The sequence below is a fragment of the Lagenorhynchus albirostris genome, chromosome 18, assembly GCF_949774975.1.
Source record: "Lagenorhynchus albirostris chromosome 18, mLagAlb1.1, whole genome shotgun sequence".
Lineage (NCBI taxonomy): Eukaryota > Metazoa > Chordata > Mammalia > Artiodactyla > Delphinidae > Lagenorhynchus > Lagenorhynchus albirostris.
Genome location: NC_083112.1, coordinates 53,746,176 through 53,763,078, shown reverse-complemented (window position 1 = coordinate 53,763,078; position 16,903 = coordinate 53,746,176).

Below are 16,903 nucleotides of genomic sequence, written 5' to 3'. Positions count from 1 at the left end.
TTTTAGTTTTTTTAAGGAACCTGCATACTGTTCTCCATAGTGGCTGTATCAATTTACATTCCCACCAACAGTGCAAGAGGGGTCCCTTTTCTCCATACCGTTTCCAGCATTTGTTGTTTATAGATTTTCTGATGATACCCATTCTGACCGGTGTGAGGTGATACCTCATTGTAATGTTGATTTGCATTTCTCTAATAATTAGTGATGTTGAGCAGCTTTTCATGTGCTTCTTGGCCATCTGTATGTCTTCTTTAGAGAGATGTCTATTTAGGTCTTCTGCCCACTTTTTGAGTGGGTTGGTTTTTTTCATTATTGAGTTGCATGAGCTGTTAATATAGTTTGGAGATTAATCCTTTGTCCGTTAATTCGTTTGCAAATATTTTAACACATCCTGAGGGTTGTCTTTTCATCTTGTTTGTAGTTTCCTTTGCTGTGCAAAAACTTGTAAGTTTCATTAGGTCCTGTTTGTTTCTTTTTGTTTCTATTTCCATTACTCTAGGAGGTGGGTCAAAAAGATCTTGGTGTGATTTATGTCAGAGTGTTCGTCCTATGTTTTCCTCTAACAGTTTTATAGTGTCCAGTCTTACATTTAGGTCTTTAATCCATTTTGAGTTTATTTTTGTGTATGGGTTAGGGAGTGTTCTAATTTCATTCTTTTACATGTAGCTGTCCAGTTGAATTTCCCAGCTGAATTTATTAAAGACTCTGTCTTTTCCCCATTGTATATCCTTGCCTCCTTTGTCATAGATTAGTTGACCATAGGTGCATGGTTTTATCTCTGGGCTTTCTATCCTGTTCCATTGATCTATATTTCTGTTTTTGTACCAGTACGATATTGTCTTGATTACTGTAGCTTTGTAGTATAGTCTGAAGTCAGGGAGCCTGATTTCTCCAGCTCCAGTTTCTTCCCTCAAGATTGCTTTGGCTATTCGGGGTCTTCTGTGTCTCCATACAAATTTTAAGATTTTTTGTCCTAGTTCTGTAAAAAATGCCACTGGTAATTTATAGGGATTGCATTGAATCTGTAGATTGCTTTGGGTAGTATACTCATTTTCACAATATTGATTCTTCCAATCCAGGAACATGGTATTTCTCTTCATCTGTTTCTGTCATTTTGATTTCTTTCATCCATGTCTTATAGTTTTCTGAGTACAGGTCTTTCACCTCCTTAGGTAGGTTTTTGTTTTGTTTTGTTTTTTATTCAGCAGGTTCTTATTAGTTATCCATCTTCTACATATTAGTGTATATATGTCAATCCCAGTCTCCCAATTCTTAGGTAGGTTTATTCCTAGGTATTTTATTCTTTTTGTTGCAATGGTGAATGAGACTGTTTCCTTAGTTTATCTTTCTGATCTTTCATTGTTAGTGTATAGGAATGCAAGAGATTTCTGTGCATGAATTTTGTATCTTGCAGCTTTACCAAATTCATTGATTAGCTCTAGTAGTTTTCTGTTGGCATCTTTAGGAGTCTCTATGTATAGTATCATGTCATCTGCAAACAGTGACAGATTTACTTCTTCTTTTCCAATTTGTATGCCATGGCTAGGACTTCCAAAACTATGTTGAATAATAGTGGTGAGAGTGGACATCCTTGTCTTACTCCTGATCTTAGAGGAAATGCTTTCAGTTTTTCACCATTGAGAATGATGTTTGCTGTGGGTTTGTCATATATGGCCTTTACTATGTTGATGTAGGTTCCCTCTATGCCCACTTTCTGGAGAGTTTTTATCATAAATGGGTTGAATTTTGTCAAAAGCTTTTTCTGCATCTATTGAAATGATCATATGGCTTTTATTCTTCAGTTTGTTAATATGGTGTATCACATTGATTGATTTGCGTGTGGTGAAGAATCCTTGCATCCCTGGGATAAATGCCACTTCATCGTGGTGTATGATCTTTTTAATGTGTTGTTGGATTCTGTTTGCTAGTATTTTGTTAAGGACTTTTGCATCTATATTCATCAGTGATATTGTTCTGTAATTTTCTTTATAGTTTGTGTGTCTGGTTTTGGTATCAAGTTGATGGTGGCCTCGTAGAATGAGTTTAGAAGTGTTCCTTTGCAATTTTTTGGAAGAGCTTGAGAAGGGTGGGTGTTAGCTCTTCTCTAAATGTTTGATAGAATTCACCTGTGAAGCCATCTGGACCTGGACTTTTGTTTGTTGGAAGATTTTTAATCACAGTTTCAATTTCATTACTTGTGATTCGTCTGTTCATATTATCTGTTTCTTCCTGGTTCAGTCTTGGAAGGTTACACCTTCCTAAGAATTTGTACATTTCTTCCAGGTTGTCCATTTTATTGGCATGGAGTTGCTTGTAGTAGTCTCTTATGATGCTTTGTATTTCTGCGGTGTCTGTTGTTAACTTCTCCTTTTTCATTTCTAATTTTATTGATTTGAGTACGCTCCCTCTTTTTCTTGAGGAGTCTGGCTAAAGGTTTATCACTTTTGTTTATCTTCTCAAAGAACCAGCTTTGAGAACTTTTATTCATCTTTGCTATTGTTTTGTTTCTATTTCATTTATTTCTGCTCTGATCTTTATGATTTCTTTCCTTCTACTAACTTTGGGTTTTGTTTGTTCTTCTTTCTCTAGTTCCTTTAGGTGTCAGGTTAGATTGTTTATTTGAGATTTTTCTTGTTTCTTGAGGTAGGATTGCATTGGTATAAACTTCCCTCTTAGAACTGCTTTTGCTGCATCCTATAGGTTTTGGATTGTCATGTTTTCATTGTCATTTGTCTCTAAGTATGTTTTGAGTCCCTCTTTGATTTCTTCAGTGATCTCTTCGTTATTTAGTAACGTATTGTTTAGCCTCCATGTGTTTGTGTTTTTTACTCTTTTCTCCCTGTAATTTATTTCTAATTCATAGCGTTGTGGTCCGAACAGATGCTTGATATGATTTCAATTTTCTTAAATTTACCGTGGCTTGATTTGTGACCCAAGATGTGATGTATCCTGGAGAATGTTCCGTGTGCACTTGAGAAGAAAGTATAATCTGCTGTTTTCAGATGGTATGTCCTATAAATATCAATTAAATATATCTGGTCTATTGTGTCATTTAAAACTTGTGTTTCCTGGGCTTCCCTGGTGGCGCAGCGGTTGAGAGTCTGCCTGCCGATGCAGGGGATGTGGGTTCGTGCCCCGGTCCGGGCAGATCCCACATGCCGCGGAGCAGCTGGGCCCGTGAGCCATTGCCGCTGGGCCTGTGCGTCCAGAGCCTGTGCTCCAAACGGGAGAGGCCACAGCAGTGAGAGGCCTGTGTACTGCAAAAAAAACAAAAACAAAAACCTTGCGTTTCCTTATTAATTTTCTGTCTGGATGATCTATCCATTGGTGTAAGTGAGGTGTTAAAGTTCCCCACTATTATTGTGTTACTGTTGACTTCCTCTTTTAGAGCTGTTAGCAGTTGCCTTATGTATTGAGGTGCTCCTCTGTTGGGTGCATATATATTTATACTTGTTATATCTTCTTCTTGGATAGATCCCTTGATCATTATGTAGTGCCCTCCTTGTCGCTTGTAACATTCTTTACTTTAAAGTCTATTTTATCTGATATGGGTATTGCTACTCCACCTTTTTTTGATTTCCATTTGCATGGAATATCTTTTTCCATCCCCTCACTTTTAGTCTGAATGTGTCGCTAGGTCTGAAGTGGGTCTCTTGTAGACAGCACATATATGGGTCTTGTTTTTTAATCAATTCAGCAAGCCTGTATCTTTTGGTTGGAGCATTTAATACATTCACATTTAAGGTAATTATCAATATGTATGCTCCTATTACCATTTTCTTAATTGTCATGGGTTTGGTTTTGTAGGTCCTTTTCTTGTCTTGTGTTTCCCACTTCGAGAAGTTCCTTTAGCATTTGTTGTAGAGCTGGTTTGGTGTTGCTGAATTCTCTTAGCTTTTGCTTGTCTGTAAAACTGTTGATTTCTCTGTCAAATCTGAATGAGATCCTTGCCAGGTAGAGTGATCTTCATTGTAGTTTCTTCCCTTTCATCAATTTAAATATATCGTGCCACTCCCTTCTGGCTTGTAGACTTTCTGCTGAGGAATCAGCTGTTAGCCTTATGGTAGTTCCCTTGTGTGTTATTTGTCGTTTTTCCCTTGTTGCTTTCAATAATTTTTGTCTTTAATTTTTGTCAATTTGATTACTGTGTGTCTCACCATGTTTCTCCTTAGGTTTATCCTGCCTGAGACTCTCTTGCTTCCTGGACTTGGGTGGCTATTTCCTTTCCCATGTTAAGGAAGTTTTCGACTATAATCTCTTCAAACATTTTCTCTGGTCCTTTCTCTCTCTCTTCTCCTTCTGGGACCCCTATAATGCAAATGTTCTTGTGTTTAATGTTGTCCCAGAGGTCTCTTAAGCTGTCTTCATTTTTTTTCCATTCTTTTTTCTTTATCCTGTTCCATGGCAGTGAATTTCACATTCTGTCTTCAGGTCACTTATCCATTCTTCTGCCTCAGTTATTCTGCTACTGATTCCTTCTAGTGTATTTTTCATGTCAGTTGTTCCATTGTTCAACTGTTTGTTCTTTAATTCTTCTAGGTGTTTGTTCTTTAATTCTTCTAGGCCTTTGTTGAACATTTCTTATATCTTCTCGATCTTTGCCTCCATTCTTTTTCCGAGGTCCTGGATCATCTTCACTATCAATCATTGTTCTGAATCCTTTTTCTGGAAGGCTGCCTATCTCTATGTCATTTAGATGTTTTTCTGGGGTCTTATCTTGTTCCTTCATCTGGTACATAGTCCTCTGCCTTTTCATTTTGTCTACCTTTCTGTGAATGTGGTTTTCGTCCCACAGGCTGAAGAATTGTAGTTCTTCTTGCTTCTGCTGTCTGCCCTCTGGTGGATGAGGCTATCTAAGAGGCTTGTGCAAGCTTCCTGATGGGAGGGACTGGTGGTGGGTAGAGCTGGGTTTGCTCTGCTGGGCAGAGCTCAGTAAAACTTTAATCCGCTTTCTGCTGATGGGTGGGGCTGAGTTCCCTCCCTGTTGGTTGTTTGACCTGAGGCGACGAACACTGGAGCCTACTCAGCTCTTTCCCGGGGCTAATGGCGGACTCTGGTAGGGCTCACGCCAAGGAGTACTTCCCAGAACTTCTGCTGCCAGTATCCTTGTCCCCACAGTGAGCCACAGCCACCCCCTGCCTCAGCAGGAGACCCTCAAACACTAGCAGGTAGGTCTGGTTCAGTCTCCCCTGGGGTCACTGCTCCTTCCCCTGGGTCCCGATGTACACATTACTTTGTGTGTGCCCTCCAAGAGTGGAGTCTTTGTTTCCTCCAGTCCTGTCAAAGTCCTGCAATCAAGTCCTGCTAGCCTTCAAAGTCTGATTCTCTAGGAATCAGACTGACCCCCAGGTTCAGAAGCCTGATGTGGGGCTCAGAATCATCACTGCAGTGGGTGGACTTCTGTGGTATGTGTTCTCCAGTTTGTGAGTCACTCATCCAGCCGTTATGAGATTTGATTTTATTGTGATTGCGCCCCTCCTACCATCTCATTGTGGCTTCTCCTTTGTCTTTGGGGTATCTTTTTTGGTGAGTTCCAGTGTCTTCCTGTCGATGATTGTTCAGCAGTTACTTGTGATTCTGGTGCTCTCACAAGTGGGAGTGCTATGTAATCTTAATAATAATACTGGGCTCGGAGGGGAATATGGCGGAAGAGTAAGACACGGAGATCACCTTCCTCCCGACAGATACACCAGAAATACATCTACACGTGGAACAACTCCTACAGAACACCTACTGAAGGCTGGCAGAAGACCTCAGACCTCCCAAAAGACAAGGAACTCCCCATGTACCTGGGTAGGGCAAAAGGAAAAAAGAAAAAGCAGAGACAGAAGAATAGGGATGGGACCTGCACCAGTGGGAGGGAGCTGTGAAGGAGGAAAGGTTTCCACACACTAGGAAGCCCCTTCGCAGGCGGAGACTGCGGGTGGCGGAGGGGGGAGCTTCGGAGCCACGGAGGAGAGCACAGCCACAGGGGTGCAGAGGGCAAAGCGGGGAGATTCCCGCACAGAGGATCGGTGCCGACCGGCACTCACCAGCCTGAGAGGCTTGTCTGCTCACCTGCCGGGGCAGGCGAGGCTGCAAGCTGAGGCTCGGGCTTAGATCAGAGCGCAGGGAGAGGACTGGGGTTGGCTGCGTGAACACAGCCTGAAGGGGCTAGTGCACCACGGCTAACCGGGAGGGAGTCCGGGAAAAGGTCTGGAGCTGCCGAAGAGGCAAGAGACTTTTTCTTCCCTCTTTGTTTCCTGGTGGGCGAGGAGAGGGGATGAAGAGCGCTGCTTAAAGGAACTCCAGAGACGGGCGCGAGCCGCGGCTAAAAGCACAGACCTCAGAGACGGGCAGGAGACACTAAGGCTGCTGCTGCCGCCACCAAGGGGCCTGTGTGCGAGCACAGGTCACTCTCCACACCCCTCTTCCGGGCAGGCTGTGCAGCCCGCCACTGCCAGGTTCCGGGATCCAGGGACAACTTCCCCAGAAGAACACATGGCGCGCCTCAGGCTGGTGCAACGTCACTCCGGCCTCTGCCGCCGCAGGCCCGCCCCACTGCGTACCCATCCCTCCCCCCCGGCCTGAGTGAGCCAGAGCCCCCAAATCAGCGGCTCCTTTGACCCCGTCCTGTCTGAGCGAAAAACAGACACCCTCCAGCGACCTACATGCAGAGGCGGGGCCAAACCCAAAGCTGAGCCCCTGGGAGCTGTGAGAACAAAGAAGAGAAAGGGAAACCTCTACCAGCAGCCTCAGAAGCAGCGGATTAAAGCTCCACAATCAACTTGATGTGCCCTGCATCTGTGGAATACATGAATAGACACCGAATCATCCCAAATTGAGGAGGTGGACTTTGAGAACAAGATTTATGACTTTTTCCCCTTTTCCTCTTTTTGTGAGTGTGTATGTGTATGCTTCTGTGTGAGATTTTGTCTGTATAGCTTTGCTTCCACCATTTGTCCTAGGGTTCTATCCGTCCGTTTTTTTTTTATTATTTTTTCTTAATAATTGATTTTAATAACTTTATTATACTTTACCTTCTTTCTTTCTTTCTTTCCTTCCTTCCTTCCCTCCTTTAGACAACGAATCATCCCAAATTGAGGAGGTGGACTTTGAGAGCAAGATTTATGATTTTTTTCCCCTTTACCTCTTTTTGTGAGTGTGTATGTGTATGCTTCTGTGTGAGACTTTGTCTGTATAGCTTTGCTTCCACCATTTGTCCTAAGATTCTAACCGTCCCTTTTTTTTTAAATAATTATTTTTTAATTTAATAACTTTATTATACTTTATTTTGTTTTACTGTATCTTCTTTCTTTCTTTTTTCTTCCTTCCCTCCTTCCTTCCTTCCTTCCTCCCTCCCTCCTTTCTTTCCTTTCCTTCTTTCTTTCTTTTCTTCTTTCTTTCTTTCTTCCTTCCTTCCTTCCCTCCTTTCTTTCTTTCTTTCTTTCTTCCTACTTCTACTAATTCTTCCTCTCTACTTTTTCTCCCATTTATTCTGAGCCCTGTGGATGAAAGGCTCTTGGTGCTGCAGCCAGGAGTCAGTGCTGTGCCTCTGAGGTGGGAGAGCCAAGTTCAGGACACTGGTCCACAAGAGACCTCCCATCTCCACATAATATCAAACAGCGAAAATCTCCCAGAAATCTCCATCTCAACACCAGCACCCAGCTTCACTCAACGACCAGCAAGCTACAATGCTGGACAACCTATGCCAAACAACTAGCAAAACAGGAACACAACCCCACCCATTAGCAGAGATGCTGCCTAAAATCATAATAAGTCCACAGACACCCCAAAACACACCACCAGACGTGGACCTGCCCACCAGAGAGACAAGATCCAGCCTCATCCACCAGAACACAGGCACTAGTTCCCTCCACCAGGAAGCCTACACAACCCACTGAACCAACCTTAGCCACTGGGGACAGACATCAAAAACAACGGGAACTACGAACCTGCAGCCTGCAAAAAGGAGACCCCAAACACAGTAAGATAAGCAAAATGAGAAGACAGAAAAACACACAGCAGATGAAGGAGCAAGATAAAAATGCACCAGACCTAACAAATGAAGAGGAAATAGGCAGTCTACCTGGAAAAGAATTCAGAATAATGATCTGAAATCTTGGAAATAGAATAGACAAAATGCAAGAAACATTTAACAAGGACCTAGAAGGACTACTCTAGATGGGATCAATAGCAGAATAACTGACGCAGAAGAATGGATAAGTGACCTGGAAGATAAAATAGTGGAAATAACTACTGCAGAGCAGAAAAAAGAAAAAAGAATGAAAAGAACTGAGGACAGTCTCAGAGACCTCTGGGACAACATTAAACGCGCCCACATTCAAACTATAGGGGTTCCAGAAGAAGAAGAGAAAAAGAAAGGGACTGAGAAAATATTTGAAGAGATTATAGTTTAAAACTTCCCTACTATGGAAAGGAAAGAGTTAATCAAGTCCAGGAAGCACAGAGAATCCCATACAGGATAAATCCAAGGAGAAATATGCCAAGACGCATATTAATCAAACTGTCAAAAATTAAATACAAAGAAGCATACTAAAGCAGCAAGGGAAAAAAAACAAATAACACACAAGGGAATCCCCATAAGGTTAACAGCTGATCTCTCAGCAGAAACTCTGCAAGCCAGAAGGGAGTGGCAGGACATACTGAAAGTGAAAACCTGCAACCAAGATTACTCTACCCAGCAAGGATCTCATTCAGATTTGATGGAGAAATTAAAACCTTTACAGACAAGCAAAAGCTGAGAGAGTTCAGCACCAACAAACCAGCTTTACAACAAATGCTAAAGGAACTTCTCTAGGCAAGAAACAAAAGAGAAGGAAAAGACCTACAATAACAAACCCAAAACACTTAAGAAAGTGGTAATAGAAACATACATATCAATAATTACCTTAAATGTAAATGGACTAAATGCTCCCACCAAAAGACACAGATTGGCTGAATGGATACAAAAACAAGACCTGTATATATGCTGTCTACAAGAGACCCACTTCAGACCTAGAGACACATATAGACTGAAAGTAAGGGGATGGAAAAAGATATTCCATGCAAATGGAAATCAAAAGAAAGCTAGATTAGCAATTTTCATATCAGACAAAATAGACTTTAAAATAAAGACTATTAGAAGAGACAAAGAAGGACACTACATAATGATCAAGGGATCGATCCAAAAAGAAGATATAACAATTGTAAATATTTATGCACCCAACATAGGAGCACCTCAATACATAAGGCAAATACTAACAGCCATAAAAGGGGAAATCGACAGTAACACATTCATAGTAGGGGACTTTAACACCGCACTTTCACCAATGGACACATCATCCAAAATGAAAATAAATAAGGAAACACAAGGTTTAAATGATACATTAAACAAAATGGACTTAATTGATATTTATAGGACACTCCATCCAAAAACAACAGAATACACACATTTTTCTCAAGTGCTCATGGAACATTCTCCAGGATAGATCATATCTTGGGTCACAAATCAAGCCTTGGTAAATTTAAGAACATTGAAGTTGTATCAAGTACCTTTTCCGACCACAACGCCATGAGACTAGATATCAATTACAGGAAAAGATCTGTAAAAAATACAAACACACGGAGACTAAACAATACACTACTTAATAACGAAGTGATCACTGAAGAAATCAAAGAGGAAATAAAAAAATACCTAGAAACAAATGACAATTGAGACACGACGACCCAAAACCTATGGGATGCAGCAAAAGCAGTTCTAAGAGGGAAGTTTATAGCAATACAAGCCCACCTTAAGAAACAGGAAACATCTCGAATAAACAACCTAACCTTGCACCTAAAGCAATTAGAGAAAGAAGAACAAAAAAACCCCAAAGTTAGCAGAAGGAAAGAAACCATAAAAATCGATCAGAAATAAATGAAAAAGAAACGAAGGAAACAATAGCAAAGATCAATAAAACTACAAGCTGGTTCTTTGAGAAGATAAAATAGATAAACCATTAGCCAGACTCATCAAAAAAAAAAAAGGGAGAAGACTCAAATCAATAGAATTAGAAATGAAAAAGGAGAAGTAACAACTGATACTGCAGAAATACAAAAGATCATGAGAGATTACTACAAGCAACTCTATGCCAATAAAAATGGACAACCTGGAAGAAATGGACAAATTCTTAGAAATGCACAACCTGCCAAGACTGAACCAGGAAGAAATAGAAAATATGAACAGACCAACCACAAGCACTGAAATTGAAACTGTGATTAAAAATCTTCCAACAAACAAAAGCCCAGGACCAGATGGCTTCACAGGCGAATTCTATCAAAACTTTAGAGAAGAGCTAACACCTATCCTTCTCAAACTCTTCCAAAATATAGCAGAGGGAGGAACACCCCCAAATTCCTTCTATGAGGCCACCATCACCTTGATACCAAAACCAGACAAGGATGTCACAAAGAAAGAAAACTACAGGCCAATATCACTGATGAACATAGATGCAAAAATCCTCAACAAAATGCTAGCAAACAGAATCCAACAGCACATTAAAGGGATCATACACAATGATCAAGTGGGGTTTATTCCAGGAATGCAAGGATTCTTCAATATATGCAAATCAATCAGTGTGATAAACCATATTAACAAATTGAAGGAGAAAAACAATATGATCATCTCAATAGATGCAGAGAAAGCTTTTGACAAAATTCAACACCCATTTGTGATAAAAACCCTGCAGAAAGTACACATAGAGGGAACTTTCCTCAACATAATCAAGGCCATATATGACAAACCCACAGCCAACATCATCCTCAATGGTGAAAAACTGAAAGCATTTCCACTAAGATCAGGAACAAGACAAGGTGGCCCACTCTCACCACTCTTATTCAAATATAGTTTTGGAAGTTTTAGCCAGAGAAATCAGAGATGAAAAGGAAATAAAAGGAATCCAAATCGGAAAAGAAGAAGTAAAGCTGTCACTGTTTGCAGATGACATGATACTATACATAGAGAATCCTAAAAATGCTACCAGAAAACTACTAGAGCTAATCAATGAATTTGGTAAAGTTGCAGGATACAAAATTAATGCACAGAAATCTCTTGCATTCCTATACACTAATGATGAAAAATCTGAAAGTGAAATCAAGAAAACACTCCCATTTACCATTGCAACAAAAAGAATAAAATATCTAGGAATAAACCTACCTAAGGAAACAAAAGACCTGTATGCAGAAGATTATAAGACACTGATGAAAGAAATTAAAGATGATACAAATAGATGGAGAGATATACCATGTTCTTGGATTGGAAGAATCAACACTGTGAAAATGACTCTACTACCCAAAGCAATCTACAGATTCAATGTGATCCCTATCAAACTACCACCGGCCTTTTTCACAGAACTAGAACAAAAAATTTCACAATTTGTATGGAAACACAAAAGACCCCGAATAGGCAAAGCAATCTTGAGAACGAAAAACGGAGCTGGAGGAATCAGGCTCCCTGACTTCAGACTATACTACAAAGCTACAGTAATCAAGGCAGTATGGTACTGGCACAAAAACAGAAAGATAGATCAATGGAACAGGATAGAAAGCCCAGAGATGAACCCACGCACATATGGTCACCTTACCTTTGATAAAGGAGGCAGGAATGTACAGTGGAGAAAGGACAGCCTCTTCAATAAGTGGTGCTGGGAAAACTGGACAGGTACATGTAAAAGTATGAGATTAGATCACTCCCTAACACCATACACAAAATTAAGCTCAAAATGGATTAAGGACCTAAATGTAAGGCCAGAAACTATCAAACTCTTAGAGGAAAACAAAGGCAGAACACTCTGTGACATAAATCACAGCAAGATCCTTTTTGACCCCCCTCCTAGAGAAATGGAAATAAAATCAAAAATAAACAAATGGGACCTAATGAAACGTCAAAGCTTTTGCACAGCAAAGGAAACCATAAACAAGACCAAAAGACAACCCTCAGAATGGGAGAAAATATTTGCAAATGAAACAACTGACAAAGGATTAATTTCCAAAATTTACAAGCAGCTCATGCAACTCAATAACATAAAAACAAACAACCCAATCCAAAAATGGGCAGAAGACCTAAATAGACATTTCTCCAAAGAAGATATACAGACTGCCAACAAACACATGAAAGAATGCTCAACATCATTAATTAGAGAAATGCACATCAAAACTACAATGAGATATCATCTCACACCAGTCATGGCCATCATAAAAAATCTAGAAACAATAAATGCTGAGGAGGCTGTGGAGAAAAGGGAACACTTCTGTACTGCTGGTGGGAATGTGAATTGTTACAGCCACTATGGAGAACAGTATGGAGGTTCCTAAAAAACTACAAATAGAACTACCATATGACCCAGCAATCCCACTACTGGGCATATACCCTGAGAAAACCGTAATTCAAAAAGATTTATGTACCAAAATGTTCATTGCAGCTCTATTTACGATAGCCTGGAGATGGAGACAACCTAAGTGCCCATCTTCGGATGAATGGATAAAGAAGATGTGGCACATATATACAATGGAATATTACTCAGCCATAAAAAGAAACGAAATTGATCTATTTGTAATGGGGTGGATAGACCTAGAGTCTGTCATACAGAGTGAAGTAAGTCAGAAAGAGAAAGACAAATACCATATGCTAACACATATATATGGAATTTAAGAAAAAAAAATGTCATGAAGAACCCAGGGGTAAGACAGGAATAAAGACACAGACCTACTGGAGAACGGACTTGAGGAAACGGAGAGGGGGAAGGGTGAGCTGTGACAAAGCGAGAGAGAGGCATGGACATATATACACTAACAAACGTAAGGTAGATAGCTAGTGGGAAGCGGCCTCATAGCACAGGGATATCAGCTCGGTGCTTTGTGACCACCTGGAGGGGTGGGATAGGGAGGGTGGGAGGGAGGGAGACGCAAGAGGGAAGAGATATGGGAACATATGTATAACTGATTCACTTTGTTATGAAGCAGAAACTAATACACTATCGTAAAGCAATTATACCCCAATAAAGATGTTAAAAAAAAAAAAAGAGGGAGGAGATATGGGGGTATATGTATATGTATAGCTGATTCACTTTGTTATACAGCAGAAACTAACACACCATTGTAAAGCAATTATACTGCAATAAAGATGTTAAAAATAATAATAATAATACTCGGAGATAAGAGAATGGATCCAGAAGATCAAATTTTGCTGAAAGAGAGAAATATGCAAATCCTACATAGTTTATACAACAAAATACCTATAGAAATACGTGAAATAATTCATACTATTAACTTTCACAGGCATGAGGATACTTGTCCCGATCTTTTTAAACATTTTTGTTGTTTCCCAGAAGATAATATTGGATGAGCATATCTTACTAGTTCTAAAATAATGTGTGATGCCAGCTTTATTGTCCCTCCATATGGGTGGTAATAGGACATAATACATCAGAATAGAATCTAAATTGTTAGAGGATTGGTTTACATAAGGAATGCAAATGTCTACAAAATAAAAAGTTTGGGGGCACCTTTATTCAGTGATGAGAGCCTACTTCAGGCTGTGTTGACACCTTACATATAAAGTATGAATAAATATGTGGGATGATAGAAAAACCATATGGTGCTCTGTGTGATTTTTTTAAGCTGATGAAGTCTAAAATCCTCCAAGAAGTATTTGGGGAATAGAAAGATTAGCAACTGATAATTGAACCTATTATAAATCCAAGCTGTGTAGAGAGTTAAGAGAGAACTTTGGTCATTGTTTCAGGATTTTGGAGTGTGAGGCCATTTGGCCTAAGCCCAAAGCCCAGTGCATTTCCGTATTGTTCACCATAGAGCAAATAATATAGCCTGGGCTGGTTTCCTCCTGCAACTTAGGGTAGTCAGTAGGGGAAGCTTTTCTATAAAATGAAAAGAAGGTTCTGACCCCTAATCAGAGTAACTGTAGAAGCATTTAGTGCCAAGATCAAGGCAGAGAACATCCCTCAAACAAAGAGAAAAGAGTGCAGCAAACCCCCTGGCAAGTAGAATATTCTGGAGGTAAAAGCAAATCTTCAGAGCTTAAGACAAAGACTTCACTCCTGACATTACATTGTCCTTGTGACTAAGGGAGCAATTTAAGCTGTTACAGAAGCTTCATGATTAGCTTACAGAGAGCATTTTACTCAGGAAGCAATGCCTCTAGAAACCCTTCAGTTTGCCAAGCTAAGACTCATAAATAATGAGACTCAATGCATCTACAAGTTGAAGCTCTTGGTTCCAACTCACTGAAAACCTTCAGCACATTTAAGACTCCTCTTTCACCATTGATATATAGCATATGGTTAGGTGCCCTGCCAACTTTTAAGCTCAGTGACCTGAGAAAAGCAATATAGATACGGCGATTTGTCCATGGGTCCCAAGCTTTCTACAGACTGGATAATATCAACTGTAATCAATGAGAGAATGGAATTTAACATCACAACGAGGAGTGCAAAAATCATCTGGAACATTTTCTAAAGGCTGTACCACTAATGGCAGCAACTCCATCCTCTAGGGACGCACCGAATAAAGTCAGTTAATGAATGAAACTGACATATAGATAGATAGTCCTGCTGTCTAACAGAAGAGAAGATCTCAAAGAGTAGAGAGTAGCTAACAAAAGTATTATCATTTTTAGAGGAGTGGCAGAAATGACAAACGGATCTAGGGTCAATCTCTTGAAATCAGCTAATGCTGCTCTAGAGCCACAGTTCCCTGTTTAGGGGAGCTCTTCACAACAATTTTGATTACTGAGATTGGAATCTGGGTTGTGTGCCTCACATAACCTATAGATTCACAAAACTAGCATATAGGAATAAAATATGCACAGCATTTTCCAGACACATGCAATTAACATATAAGTGAAATAGGCAGCTTGCCTGGTAAACATGATGTGTAGCAAACTTCTATTAGACAAGAGTGACAAAAATGTAACCTAAATAAGCTTTTAGCCAAGAAAAAATGAGAGGAAAGGAAGGAAGAAAGGAAGGAAAGACAGAAGAAGGAAGAAAAGAAAAAGTTTCCTCATTAAATTGAGAATCTAGAGATAATGCCTTTTCCTTCTGCATTGGCTCCATTCTTGGGCAGATTTTAACAATGATGAAAGGGCTGCCAACAGTTCCAAAAAGTCTAGTTGGAAGTTATGCCTTCCTTCTTAAGCACTCTTAATGAAAGTTCCAACGTTCAAATTCACTGGCTTCAGTAAGTCTCACTGCCATTTCTGAATTGTGGCTGATTACCCAGGCCTGGAAAATATTCATCCATCTGGATGCAAAGGAGGAGGGCTAACATAAAATTAGAAGGAGTAAAGAAAATTAAGGAGTAAAGAGGTGTAACCGATAATAGAGAGAATGGATGTCATGCAGGCAAAGAGTTTTTCTTCTGAAGTGTGCACAGCATGTACACCTCAACAAGGGAATACAAATAACATGAACACAATGTCTTAGCCCTGGCCTCGTACAGGAAGCTAACACTTCTGTCCTATTTCTTCCACATCCACCAATCAAACAGGACCAGCTCCTGCCTCCTCCTGACTCATCCTTCTTCCATCAAGAAGGGGTCATTGTCAAAGGCAGGAAATGTTATCTGGCCTCAGTCCTAATGGGTGGAGAGTTTTTGGTGCAGAGTTAAACACCGAGCCAGTAGGGGCGAGATCTGCTCCCACACATTTGGCAGGTGAGAACAGTCTGGGGCCAGTTCCGTTTGGTAACTGCCAGAGAAGGTGATATTACGTTGGGATTCAGGACAAAAGCCACATAATGATGAAGAATGTGCCTTAGCCTGGCCTTGCCCTCTGTGCACAGATCTCCCAGGCTCATTGCATTTGGGGCAGTGTGGGCTGAAGGAAGGATTCAGGTGGTTGATATCCTGGGTCCTGGCCCAAATACCATCTCTTTTCACTCTTTTAACACGATTTACATTTGGCTCGGTTTCTGCAGATCATATACGTGCAGGGAACTTGAAAATAGAAGGAAAAGCTCTCCAAAAGAAAGAGTGAGACTCACGCTTTAGGAAAGGCCTCGGATGTTTATACAAAGCTGCAAGTGCAGCTGCGCCCGTTGAGTAATATCCCACATGCAGCAGGCAGGGTCTGGTGTTAGCGGGGAGAGGGATTTATTTCTCCTTCCAGACAGGCTCTCTTGGGAACTCTAAATGGTAAAAGCAGTGAACTTCCATATGGGCTGGGGAAGGCCATAAGTAGTCTCTGCATATGCGAATTTTTGGCCATGAGCCCCTTCACCTTACTTTGAACTCTATATTTCCTTTCCTTTGCCAGCTGCAAGCCTACATCTAGGATCAACGGTGGGTGGATTTGTGGTAGGACTGAATTGGCGGATTCTTGTAGCCTGCTTAAAAGATCTCTGAAACATCCTTTCCACCACTGGTCAGTCCATTCAATAAACCATCATTTCTGAACTCTTACAAAGAATGGTCAGAAAGACATGAGAAAAGAAAACATTGTGTTAATATGCACGACTTGACCACAGAATATCTAAAGCCAACCCTGCTTCACACTTTTCTGTTAGAGATCCACACAGTGCATTCAGTAATCCCTGGATGCAGAGGTCGTTTCCAGACACCTCTTTGGTGGGTGTCTGACGGAAAAATTACATCCCTTAAAATATGCTGCTGCTTCTTCCTGGAATCAGGAAGATGAATGGAAGCTGTACGTGGGGTAGGGAGGAAAAATCAGTAATGATTAATTCAGATTGTATTTAACAAATAAAACCAAGGGAGTAACAGTTGAAACGTTTACATGTATTGCTTATGTAACAGACCTCCAGAGGAACATCGTCTAGAGTAGGTTTGGTGTCTCCTTGCACATCAGGCACCCAGGTTTCTTCTCTCTTTCTGATCTACCATCCAACAATATAACACCCATACTTGA